Source organism: Aquarana catesbeiana, linkage group LG01 (assembly GCF_042186555.1).
Source record: "Aquarana catesbeiana isolate 2022-GZ linkage group LG01, ASM4218655v1, whole genome shotgun sequence".
Taxonomy (NCBI): domain Eukaryota; kingdom Metazoa; phylum Chordata; class Amphibia; order Anura; family Ranidae; genus Aquarana; species Aquarana catesbeiana.
In genome coordinates, this window is record NC_133324.1 from 632,909,688 (window position 1) to 632,922,510 (window position 12,823).

A 12,823-nucleotide genomic window follows, 5' to 3' on the forward strand; every position below is an offset into this window, starting at 1 on the left:
AACCCTCCTCTTTTCTCAGCACGGGCTTGGGACCGGCCATGGCAGAGTTAAAAAACTGAAACCTTGAAGATTGAAAATTGTTCCCCACACCCCGTCGTGACGGCTTGAAATACAGGGGTGAATAGTTTTTACAGGGCTGGTCTGCTCTCCCAGCACCTAACCCTCCTCTTTTCGCAGCACGGGCTTGGGACCGGCCATGGCAGAGTTAAAAAAACTGAAACCTTGAAGATTGAAAATTGTTCCCTTCACCCCGTCGTGACGGCTTGAAATACAGGGACGAATAGTTTTTACAGGGCTGGTCTGCTCTCCCAGCACCTAACCCTCCTCTTTTCGCAGCACGGGCTTGGGACCGGCCATGGCAGAGTTAAAAAAACTTAAACCTTGAAGATTGAAAATTGTTCCCTACACCCCGTCGTGACGGCTTGAAATACAGGGGCGAATAGTTCTTACAGGGCTGGTCTGCTCTCCCAGCACCTAACCCTCCTCTTTTCGCAGCACGGGCTTGGGACCGGCCATGGCAGAGTTAAAAAAACTGAAACCTTGAAGATTGAAAATTGTTCCCTACACCCCGTCGTGACGGCTTGAAATACAGGGGCGAATGGTTTTTACAGGGCTGGTCTGCTCTCCCTGCACCGAACCCTCCTCTTTTCGCAGCACGGGCTTGGGACCGGCCATGACAGAGTTAAAAATCTGAAACCTTGAAGACTGAAAATTGTTCCCCACACCCCATCGTGACGCTTGAAAAACAGGGGCGAATAATTTTTACAGTGCTGGTCTGCTCTCCCAGCACCCAACCCTACGCTTTTCACAGCACGGGCTTGGGACCAGCCATGGCAGAGTTAAAAAAACTGAAACCTTGAAGATTGAAAATTGTTCCCTACACCCCGTCGTGACGGCTTTAAATACAGGGGCGAATAGTTCTTACAGGGCTGGTCTGCTCTCCCAGCACCTAACCCTCCTCTTTTCGCAGCACGGGCTTGGGACCGGCCATGGCAGAGTTAAAAAAACTGAAACCTCGATGATTGAAAATTGGTCCCTACATCCCATCGTGACGGCTTGAAATACAGGGGCGAATAGTTTTTACAGGGCTGGTCTGCTCTCCCAGCACCTAACCCTCCTCTTTTCGCAGCACGGGCTTGGGACCGGCCATGGCAGAGTTAAAAAAACTGAAACCTTGAAGATTGAAAATTGTTCCCTACACCCCGTCGTGACGGCTTGAAATACAGGGGCGAATGGTTTTTACAGGGCTGGTCTGCTCTCCCTGCACCGAACCCTCCTCTTTTCGCAGCACGGGCTTGGGACCGGCCATGACAGAGTTAAAAATCTGAAACCTTGAAGACTGAAAATTGTTCCCCACACCCCATCGTGACGCTTGAAAAACAGGGGCGAATAATTTTTACAGTGCTGGTCTGCTCTCCCAGCACCCAACCCTCCGCTTTTCACAGCACGGGCTTGGGACCAGCCATGGCAGAGTTAAAAAAACTGAAACCTTGAAGATTGAAAATTGTTCCCTACACCCCGTCGTGACGGCTTTAAATACAGGGGCGAATAGTTTTGACAGGGCTGGTCTGCTCTCCCAGCACCTAACCCTCCTCTTTTTGCAGCACGGGCTTGGGACCAGCCATGGCAGAGTTAAAAAAACTGAAACCTTGAAGATTGAAAATTGTTCCCTACACCCCGTCGTGATGGCTTGAAATATAGGGGCAAATGGTTTTTACAGGGCTGGTGTGCTCTCCAGCACCGAACCCTCCTCTTTTCTCAGCACGGGCTTGGGACCGGCCATGGCAGAGTTAAAAAAACTGAAACCTTGAAGATTGAAAATTGTTCCCCACACCCCGTCGTGACGGCTTGAAATACAGGGGCGAATAGTTTTTACAGGGCTGGTCTGCTCTCCCAGCACCTAACCCTCCTCTTTTCGCAGCACGGGCTTGGGACCGGCCATGGCAGAGTTAAAAAAACTGAAACCTTGAAGATTGAAAATTGTTCCCTTCATCCCGTCGTGACGGCTTGAAATACAGGGACGAATAGTTTTTACAGGGCTGGTCTGCTCTCCCATCACCTAACCCTCCTCTTTTCGCAGCACAGGCTTGGGACCGGCCATGGCAGAGTTAAAAAAACTGAAACCTTGAAGATTGAAAATTGTTCCCTACACCCCGTCGTGATGGCTTAAAATACAGGGGCGAATAGTTTTTACAGGGCTGGTCTGCTCTCCCAGCACCTAACCCTCCTCTTTTCGCAGCACGGGCTTGGGACCGGCCATGGCAGAGTTAAAAAAACTGAAAACTTGATGATTGAAAATTGTTCCCTACACCCCGTCGTGACGGCTTGAAATACAGGGGCGAATAGTTTTTACAGGGCTGGTCTGCTCTCCCAGCACCTAACCCTCCTCTTTTCGCAGCACGGGCTTGGGACCGGCCATGGCAGAGTTAAAAAACTGAAACCTTGAAGATTGAAAATTGTTCCCTACACCCCGTCGTGACGGCTTGAAATACAGGGGCGAATGGTTTTTACAGGGCTGGTCTGATCTCCCTGCACCCAACCCTCCTCTTTTTGCAGCACGGGCTTGGGTCCTGCCATGGCAGAGTTAAAAATCTGAAACCTTGAAGACTGAAAATTGTTCCCCACACCCCATCGTGACGGCTTGAAAAACAGGGGCGAATAATTTTTACAGTGCTGGTCTGCTCTCCCAGCACCCAACCCTCCTCTTTTCGCAGCACGGGCTTGGGACCAGCCATGGCAGAGTTAAAAAAAACTGAAACCTTGAAGATTGAAAATTGTTCCCTACACCTCGTCGTGATGGCTTGAAATACAATGGTGAATAGTTTTTACAGGGCTGGTCTGCTCTCCCACCACCTAACCCTCCTCTTTTCGCAGCACGGGCTTGGGATCGGCCATGGCAGAGTTAAAAAAACTGAAACCTTGAAGATTGAAAATTGTTCCCTTCACCCCGTCATGACGGCTTGAAATACAGGGACGAATAGTTTTTACAGGGCTGGTCTGCTCTCCCAGCACCTAACCCTCCTCTTTTCCGGCCATGGCAGAGTTAAAAAAACTGAAACCTTGAAGATTGAAAATTGTTCCCTACACCCCGTCGTGACGGCTTGAAATACAGGGGCGAATAGTTCTTACAGGGCTGGTCTGCTCTCCCAGCACCTAACCCTCCTCTTTTCGCAGCACGGGCTTGGGACCGGCCATGGCAGAGTTAAAAAAACTGAAACCTCGATGATTGAAAATTGGTCCCTACATCCCATCGTGACGGCTTGAAATACAGGGGCGAATAGTTTTTACAGGGCTGGTCTGCTCTCCCAGCACCTAACCCTCCTCTTTTCGCAGCACGGGCTTGGGACCGGCCATGGCAGAGTTAAAAAAACTGAAACCTTGAAGATTGAAAATTGTTCCCTACACCCCGTCGTGACGGCTTGAAATACAGGGGCGAATGGTTTTTACAGGGCTGGTCTGCTCTCCCTGCACCGAACCCTCCTCTTTTCGCAGCACGGGCTTGGGACCGGCCATGACAGAGTTAAAAATCTGAAACCTTGAAGACTGAAAATTGTTCCCCACACCCCATCGTGATGCTTGAAAAACAGGGGCGAATAATTTTTACAGTGCTGGTCTGCTCTCCCAGCACCCAACCCTCCGCTTTTCACAGCACGGGCTTGGGACCAGCCATGGCAGAGTTAAAAAAACTGAAACCTTGAAGATTGAAAATTGTTCCCTACACCCCGTCGTGACGGCTTTAAATACAGGGGCGAATTGTTTTTACAGGGCTAGTCTGCTCTGCCAGCACCTAACCCTCCTCTTTTTGCAGCACGGGCTTGGGACCAGCCATGGCAGAGTTAAAAAAACTGAAACATTGAAGATTGAAAATTGTTCCCTACACCCCGTCGTGATGGCTTGAAATATAGGGGCAAATGGTTTTTACAGGGCTGGTGTGCTCTCCAGCACCGAACCCTCCTCTTTTCTCAGCACGGGCTTGGGACCGGCCATGGCAGAGTTAAAAAAACTGAAACCTTGAAGATTGAAAATTGTTCCCCACACCCCGTCGTGACGGCTTGAAATACAGGGGCGAATAGTTTTTACAGGGCTGGTCTGCTCTCCCAGCACCTAACCCTCCTCTTTTCGCAGCACGGGCTTGGGACCGGCCATGGCAGAGTTAAAAAAAACTGAAACCTTGAAGATTGAAAATTGTTCCCTTCACCCCGTCGTGACGGCTTGAAATACAGGGACGAATAGTTTTTACAGGGCTGGTCTGCTCTCCCAGCACCTAACCCTCCTCTTTTCGCAGCACGGGCTTGGGACCGGCCATGGCAGAGTTAAAAAAACTGAAACATTGAAAATTGTTCCCTACACCCCGTCGTGATGGCTTGAAATACAGGGGCGAATAGTTTTTACAGGGCTGGTGTGCTCTCCAGCACCGAACCCTCCTCTTTTCTCAGCACGGGCTTGGGACCGGCCATGGCAGAGTTAAAAAACTGAAACCTTGAAGATTGAAAATTGTTCCCCAAACCCTGTCGTGACGGCTTGAAATACAGGGGCGAATAGTTTTTACAGGGCTGGTCTGCTCTCCCAGCACCTAACCCTCCTCTTTTCGCAGCACGGGCTTGGGACCGGCCATGGCAGAGTTAAAAAAACTGAAACCTTGAAGATTGAAAATTGTTCCCTACACCCCGTCGTGATGGCTTGAAATATAGGGGCAAATGGTTTTTACAGGGCTGGTGTGCTCTCCCGCACCGAACCCTCCTCTTTTCTCAGCACGGGCTTGGGACCGGCCATGGCAGAGTTAAAAAAACTGAAACCTTGAAGATTGAAAATTGTTCCCCACACCCCGTCGTGACGGCTTGAAATACAGGGGCGAATAGTTTTTACAGGGCTGGTCTGCTCTCCCAGCACCTAACCCTCCTCTTTTCGCAGCACGGGCTTGGGACCGGCCATGGCAGAGTTAAAAAAACTGAAACCTTGAAGATTGAAAATTGTTCCCTTCACCCCGTCGTGACGGCTTGAAATACAGGGACGAATAGTTTTTACAGGGCTGGTCTGCTCTCCCAGCACCTAACCCTCCTCTTTTCGCAGCACGGGCTTGGGACCGGCCATGGCAGAGTTAAAAAAAATGAAACCTTGAAGATTGAAAATTGTTACCTACACCCCGTCGTGACGGCTTGAAATAACGGGGCGAATAGTTTTTACAGGGCTGGTCTGCTCTCCCATCACCTAACCCTCCTCTTTTCGCAGCAAGGGCTTGGGACCGGCCATGGCAGAGTTAAAAAAACTGAAACCTTGAAGATTGAAAATTGGTCCCTACACCCCATCGTGACGGCTTAAAATACAGGGGCGAATAGTTTTTACAGGGCTGGTCTGCTCTCCCAGCACCTAACCCTCCTCTTTTCACAGCACGGGCTTGGGACCGGCCATGGCAGAGTTAAAATAACTGAAACCTTGAAGATTGAAAATGGTTCCCTACACCCCGTCATGACGGCTTGAAATACAGGGGCGAATAGTTTTTTGCAGGGCTGGTCTGCTCTTCCAGCACTTAACCCTCCTCTTTTCGCAGCACGGGCTTGGGACCGGCCATGGCAGAGTTTAAAAAACTGAAACCTTGAAGATTGAAAATTGTTCCCCACACCCCATCGTGACGGCTTGAAATACAGGGGCGAATAGTTTTTACAAGGCTGGTCTGCTCTCCCAGCACCTAACCTTCCTCTTTTCGCAGCACGGGCTTGGGACCGTCCATGGCAGAGTTAAAAAAACTGAAACCTTGATGATTGAAAATTGTTCCCTACACCCCGTCGTGACGGCTTGAAATACAGGGGCAAATAGTTTTTACAGGGCTGGCCTGCTCTCCCAGCACCTAACCCTCCTCTTTTCGCAGCACGGGCTTGGGACCGGCCATGGCAGAGTTAAAAAAAACTGAAACCTTGAAGATTGAAAATTGTTCCCTACACCCCGTCGTGACGGCTTGAAATACAGGGGCGAATAGTTTTTACAAGGCTGGTCTGCTCTCCCAGCACCTAACCTTCCTCTTTTCGCAGCACGGGCTTGGGACCGTCCATGGCAGAGTTAAAAAAACTGAAACCTTGATGATTGAAAATTGTTCCCTACACCCCGTCGTGACGGCTTGAAATACAGGGGCAAATAGTTTTTACAGGGCTGGCCTGCTCTCCCAGCACCTAACCCTCCTCTTTTCGCAGCACGGGCTTGGGACCGGCCATGGCAGAGTTAAAAAAAACTGAAACCTTGAAGATTGAAAATTGTTCCCTACACCCCGTCGTGACGGCTTAAAATACAGGGGCGAATAGTTTTTACAGGGCTGGTCTGCTCTCCCAGCACCTAACCCTCCTCTTTTCGCAGCACGGGCTTGGGACCGGCCATGGCAGAGTTAAAAAAACTGAAAACTTGATGATTGAAAATTGTTTCCTACACCCCGTCGTGACGGCTTGAAATACAGGGGCGAATAGTTTTTACAGGGCTGGTCTGCTCTCCCAGCACCTAACCCTCCTCTTTTCGCAGCACGGGCTTGGGACCGGCCATGGCAGAGTTAAAAAACTGAAACCTTGAAGATTGAAAATTGTTCCCTACACCCCGTCGTGACGGCTTGAAATACAGGGGCGAATGGTTTTTACAGGGCTGGTCTGATCTCCCTGCACCCAACCCTCCTCTTTTTGCAGCACGGGCTTGGGTCCGGCCATGGCAGAGTTAAAAATCTGAAACCTTGAAGACTGAAAATTGTTCCCCACACCCCATCGTGACGGCTTGAAAAACAGGAGTGAATAATTTTTACAGTGCTGGTCTGCTCTCCCAGCACCCAACCCTCCTCTTTTCGCAGCACGGGCTTGGGACCAGCCATGGCAGAGTTAAAAAAACTGAAACCTTGAAGATTGAAAATTGTTCCCTACACCCCGTCGTGACGGCTTGAAATACAGGGGTGAATAGTTTTTACAGGGCTGGTCTGCTCTCCCACCACCTAACCCTCCTCTTTTCGCAGCACGGGCTTGGGATCGGCCATGGCAGAGTTAAAAAAACTGAAACCTTGAAGATTGAAAATTGTTCCCTTCACCCCGTCATGACGGCTTGAAATACAGGGACGAATAGTTTTTACAGGGCTGGTCTGCTCTCCCAGCACCTAACCCTCCTCTTTTCGCAGCACGGGCTTGGGACCGGCCATGGCAGAGTTAAAAAAACTGAAACCTTGAAGATTGAAAATTGTTCCCTACAGCCCGTCGTGACAGCTTGAAATACAGGGGCGAATAGTTTTTACAGGGCTGGTCTGCTCTCCCAGCACCTAACCCTCCTCTTTTCGCAGCACGGGCTTGGGACCGGCTATTGCAGAGTTAAAAAAACTGAAACCTTGAAGATTGAAAATTGTTCCCTACACCCCGTCAAGACGGCTTGAAATACAGGGGCGAATAGTTTTTACAGGGCTGGTCTGCTCTCCCAGCACCTAACCCTCCTCTTTTCGCAGCACGGGCTTGGGACCGGCCATGGCAGAGTTAAAAAAACTGAAACCTTCAAGATTGAAAATTGTTCCCTACACCCCATCGTGACGGCTTAAAATACAGGGGCAAATAGTTTTTACAGGGCTGGTCTGCTCTCCCAGAACCTAACCCTCCTCTTTTCGCAGCACGGGCTTGGGACCGGCCATGGCAGAGTTAAAAATCTGAAACCTTGAAGACTGAAAATTGTTCCCCACACCCCATCGTGACGGCTTGAAAATCAGGGGCGAATAATTTTTACAGTGCTGGTCTGCTCTCCCAGCACCTAACCCTCCTCTTTTTGCAGCACGGGCTTGGGAAAGGCCATGGCAGAGTTAAAAAACTGAAACCTTGAAGATTGAAAATTGTTCCTTACACCCCGTTGTGATGGCTTGAAATATAGGGGCAAAAGGTTTTTAAAGGGCTGGTGTGCTCTCCAGCACCGAACCCTCCTCTTTTCGCAGCACGGGCTTGGGACCGGCCATTTCAGAGTTAAAAAAACTGAAACCTTGAAGATTGAAAATTGTTCCCTACACCCCGTTGTGACGGCTTTAAATACAGGGGCGAATAGTTTTTACAGGGCTGGTCTGCTCTCCCAGCACCTAACCCTCCTCTTTTCGCAGCACGGGCTTGGGACCGGCCATGGCAGAGTTAAAAAAACTGAAACCTTGAAGATTGAAAATTGTTCCCTACACCCCGTCGTGACGGCTTTAAATACAGGGGCGAATAGTTTTGACAGGGCTGGTCTGCTCTCCCAGCACCTAACCCTCCTCTTTTTGCAGCACGGGCTTGGGACCAGCCATGGCAGAGTTAAAAAAACTGAAACCTTGAAGATTGAAAATTGTTCCCTACACCCCGTTGTGATGGCTTGAAATATAGGGGCAAATGGTTTTTACAGGGCTGGTGTGCTCTCCAGCACCGAACCCTCCTCTTTTCTCAGCACGGGCTTGGGACCGGCCATGGCAGAGTTAAAAAAACTGAAACCTTGAAGATTGAAAATTGTTCCCCACACCCCATCGTGACGGCTTGAAATACAGGGGCGAATAGTTTTTACAGGGCTGGTCTGCTCTCCCAGCACCTAACCCTCCTCTTTTCGCAGCACGGGCTTGGGACCGGCCATGGCAGAGTTAAAAAAACTGAAACCTTGAAGATTGAAAATTGTTACCTACACCCCGTCGTGACGGCTTGAAATAACGGGGCGAATAGTTTTTACAGGGCTGGTCTGCTCTCCCATCACCTAACCCTCCTCTTTTCGCAGCAAGGGCTTGGGACCGGCCATGGCAGAGTTAAAAAAACTGAAACCTTGAAGATTGAAAATTGTTCCCTACACCCCATCGTGACGGCTTAAAATACAGGGGCGAATAGTTTTTACAGGGCTGGTCTGCTCTCCCAGCACCTAACCCTCCTCTTTTCACAGCACGGGCTTGGGACCGGCCATGGCAGAGTTAAAATAACTGAAACCTTGAAGATTGAAAATGGTTCCCTACACCCCGTCGTGACAGCTTGAAATACAGGGGCGAATAGTTTTTTGCAGGGCTGGTCTGCTCTTCCAGCACTTAACCCTCCTATTTTCGCAGCACGGGCTTGGGACCGGCCATGGCAGAGTTTAAAAAACTGAAACCTTGAAGATTGAAAATTGTTCCCCACACCCCATCGTGACGGCTTGAAATACAGGGGCGAATAGTTTTTACAAGGCTGGTCTGCTCTCCCAGCACCTAACCTTCCTCTTTTCGCAGCACGGGCTTGGGACCGTCCATGGCAGAGTTAAAAAAACTGAAACCTTGATGATTGAAAATTGTTCCCTACACCCCGTCGTGACGGCTTGAAATACAGGGGCAAATAGTTTTTACAGGGCTGGCCTGCTCTCCCAGCACCTAACCCTCCTCTTTTTGCAGCACAGGCTTGGGACCGGCCATGGCAGAGTTAAAAAACTGAAACCTTGAAGATTGAAAATTGTTCCCTACACCCCGTCGTGATGGCTTGAAATATAGGGGCAAATGGTTTTTACAGGGCTGGTGTGCTCTCCAGCACCGAACCCTCCTCTTTTCTCAGCACGGGCTTGGGACCGGCCATGGCAGAGTTAAAAAACTGAAACCTTGAAGATTGAAAATTGTTCCCCACACCCCGTCGTGACGGCTTGAAATACAGGGGTGAATAGTTTTTACAGGGCTGGTCTGCTCTCCCAGCACCTAACCCTCCTCTTTTCGCAGCACGGGCTTGGGACCGGCCATGGCAGAGTTAAAAAAACTGAAACCTTGAAGATTGAAAATTGTTCCCTTCACCCCGTCGTGACGGCTTGAAATACAGGGACGAATAGTTTTTACAGGGCTGGTCTGCTCTCCCAGCACCTAACCCTCCTCTTTTCGCAGCACGGGCTTGGGACCGGCCATGGCAGAGTTAAAAAAACTTAAACCTTGAAGATTGAAAATTGTTCCCTACACCCCGTCGTGACGGCTTGAAATACAGGGGCGAATAGTTCTTACAGGGCTGGTCTGCTCTCCCAGCACCTAACCCTCCTCTTTTCGCAGCACGGGCTTGGGACCACCCATGGCAGAGTTAAAAAAACTGAAACCTCGATGATTGAAAATTGGTCCCTACATCCCATCGTGACGGCTTGAAATACAGGGGCGAATAGTTTTTACAGGGCTGGTCTGCTCTCCCAGCACCTAACCCTCCTCTTTTCGCAGCACGGGCTTGGGACCGGCCATGGCAGAGTTAAAAAAACTGAAACCTTGAAGATTGAAAATTGTTCCCTACACCCCGTCGTGACGGCTTGAAATACAGGGGCGAATGGTTTTTACAGGGCTGGTCTGCTCTCCCTGCACCGAACCCTCCTCTTTTCGCAGCACGGGCTTGGGACCGGCCATGACAGAGTTAAAAATCTGAAACCTTGAAGACTGAAAATTGTTCCCCACACCCCATCGTGACGCTTGAAAAACAGGGGCGAATAATTTTTACAGTGCTGGTCTGCTCTCCCAGCACCCAACCCTCCGCTTTTCACAGCACGGGCTTGGGACCAGCCATGGCAGAGTTAAAAAAACTGAAACCTTGAAGATTGAAAATTGTTCCCTACACCCCGTCGTGACGGCTTTAAATACAGGGGCGAATAGTTTTGACAGGGCTGGTCTGCTCTCCCAGCACCTAACCCTCCTCTTTTTGCAGCACGGGCTTGGGACCAGCCATGGCAGAGTTAAAAAAACTGAAACCTTGAAGATTGAAAATTGTTCCCTACACCCCGTCTTGATGGCTTGAAATATAGGGGCAAATGGTTTTTACAGGGCTGGTGTGCTCTCCAGCACCGAACCCTCCTCTTTTCTCAGCACGGGCTTGGGACCGGCCATGGCAGAGTTAAAAAAACTGAAACCTTGAAGATTGAAAATTGTTCCCCACACCCCGTCGTGACGGCTTGAAATACAGGGGCGAATAGTTTTTACAGGGCTGGTCTGCTCTCCCAGCACCTAACCCTCCTCTTTTCGCAGCACGGGCTTGGGACCGGCCATGGCAGAGTTAAAAAAACTGAAACCTTGAAGATTGAAAATTGTTCCCTTCATCCCGTCGTGACGGCTTGAAATACAGGGACGAATAGTTTTTACAGGGCTGGTCTGCTCTCCCATCACCTAACCCTCCTCTTTTCGCAGCACAGGCTTGGGACCGGCCATGGCAGAGTTAAAAAAACTGAAACCTTGAAGATTGAAAATTGTTCCCTACACCCCGTCGTGATGGCTTAAAATACAGGGGCGAATAGTTTTTACAGGGCTGGTCTGCTCTCCCAGCACCTAACCCTCCTCTTTTCGCAGCACGGGCTTGGGACCGGCCATGGCAGAGTTAAAAAAACTGAAAACTTGATGATTGAAAATTGTTCCCTACACCCCGTCGTGACGGCTTGAAATACAGGGGCGAATAGTTTTTACAGGGCTGGTCTGCTCTCCCAGCACCTAACCCTCCTCTTTTCGCAGCACGGGCTTGGGACCGGCCATGGCAGAGTTAAAAAACTGAAACCTTGAAGATTGAAAATTGTTCCCTACACCCCGTCGTGACGGCTTGAAATACAGGGGCGAATGGTTTTTACAGGGCTGGTCTGATCTCCCTGCACCCAACCCTCCTCTTTTTGCAGCACGGGCTTGGGTCCTGCCATGGCAGAGTTAAAAATCTGAAACCTTGAAGACTGAAAATTGTTCCCCACACCCCATCGTGACGGCTTGAAAAACAGGGGCGAATAATTTTTACAGTGCTGGTCTGCTCTCCCAGCACCCAACCCTCCTCTTTTCGCAGCACGGGCTTGGGACCAGCCATGGCAGAGTTAAAAAAAACTGAAACCTTGAAGATTGAAAATTGTTCCCTACACCCCGTCGTGATGGCTTGAAATACAATGGTGAATAGTTTTTACAGGGCTGGTCTGCTCTCCCACCACCTAACCCTCCTCTTTTCACAGCACGGGCTTGGGATCGGCCATGGCAGAGTTAAAAAAACTGAAACCTTGAAGATTGAAAATTGTTCCCTTCACCCCGTCATGACGGCTTGAAATACAGGGACGAATAGTTTTTACAGGGCTGGTCTGCTCTCCCAGCACCTAACCCTCCTCTTTTCGCAGCACGGGCTTGGGACCGGCCATGGCAGAGTTAAAAAAACTGAAACCTTGAAGATTGAAAATTGTTCCCTACACCCCGTCGTGATGGCTTGAAATACAGGGGCAAATAGTTTTTACAGGGCTGGTCTGCTCTCCCATCACCTAACCCTCCTCTTTTCGCAGCACGGGCTTGGGACCGGCCATGGCAGAGTTAAAAAAACTGAAACCTTGAAGATTGAAAATTGTTCCCTACACCCCGTCGTGACAGCTTAAAATACAGGGGCGAATAGTTTTTACAGGGCTGGTCTGCTCTCCCAGCACCCAACCCTCCTCTTTTCGCAGCACGGGCTTGGGACCGGCTATTGCAGAGTTAAAAAAACTGAAACCTTGAAGATTGAAAATTGTTCCCTACACCCCGTCAAGACGGCTTGAAATACAGGGGCGAATAGTTTTTACAGGGCTGGTCTGCTCTCCCAGCACCTAACCCTCCTCTTTTCGCAGCACGGGCTTGGGACCGGCCATGGCAGAGTTAAAAATCTGAAACCTTGAAGACTGAAAATTGTTCCCCACACCCCATCGTGACGGCTTGAAAATCAGGGGCGAATAATTTTTTAAGTGCTGGTCTGCTCTCCCAGCACCTAACCCTCCTCTTTTTGCAGCACGGGCTTGGGACCGGCCATGGCAGAGTTAAAAAAACTGAAACCTTGAAGATTGAAAATTGTTCCCTACACCCCGTTGTGACGGCTTTAAATACAGGGGCGAATAGTTTTTACAGGGCTAGTCTGCTCTC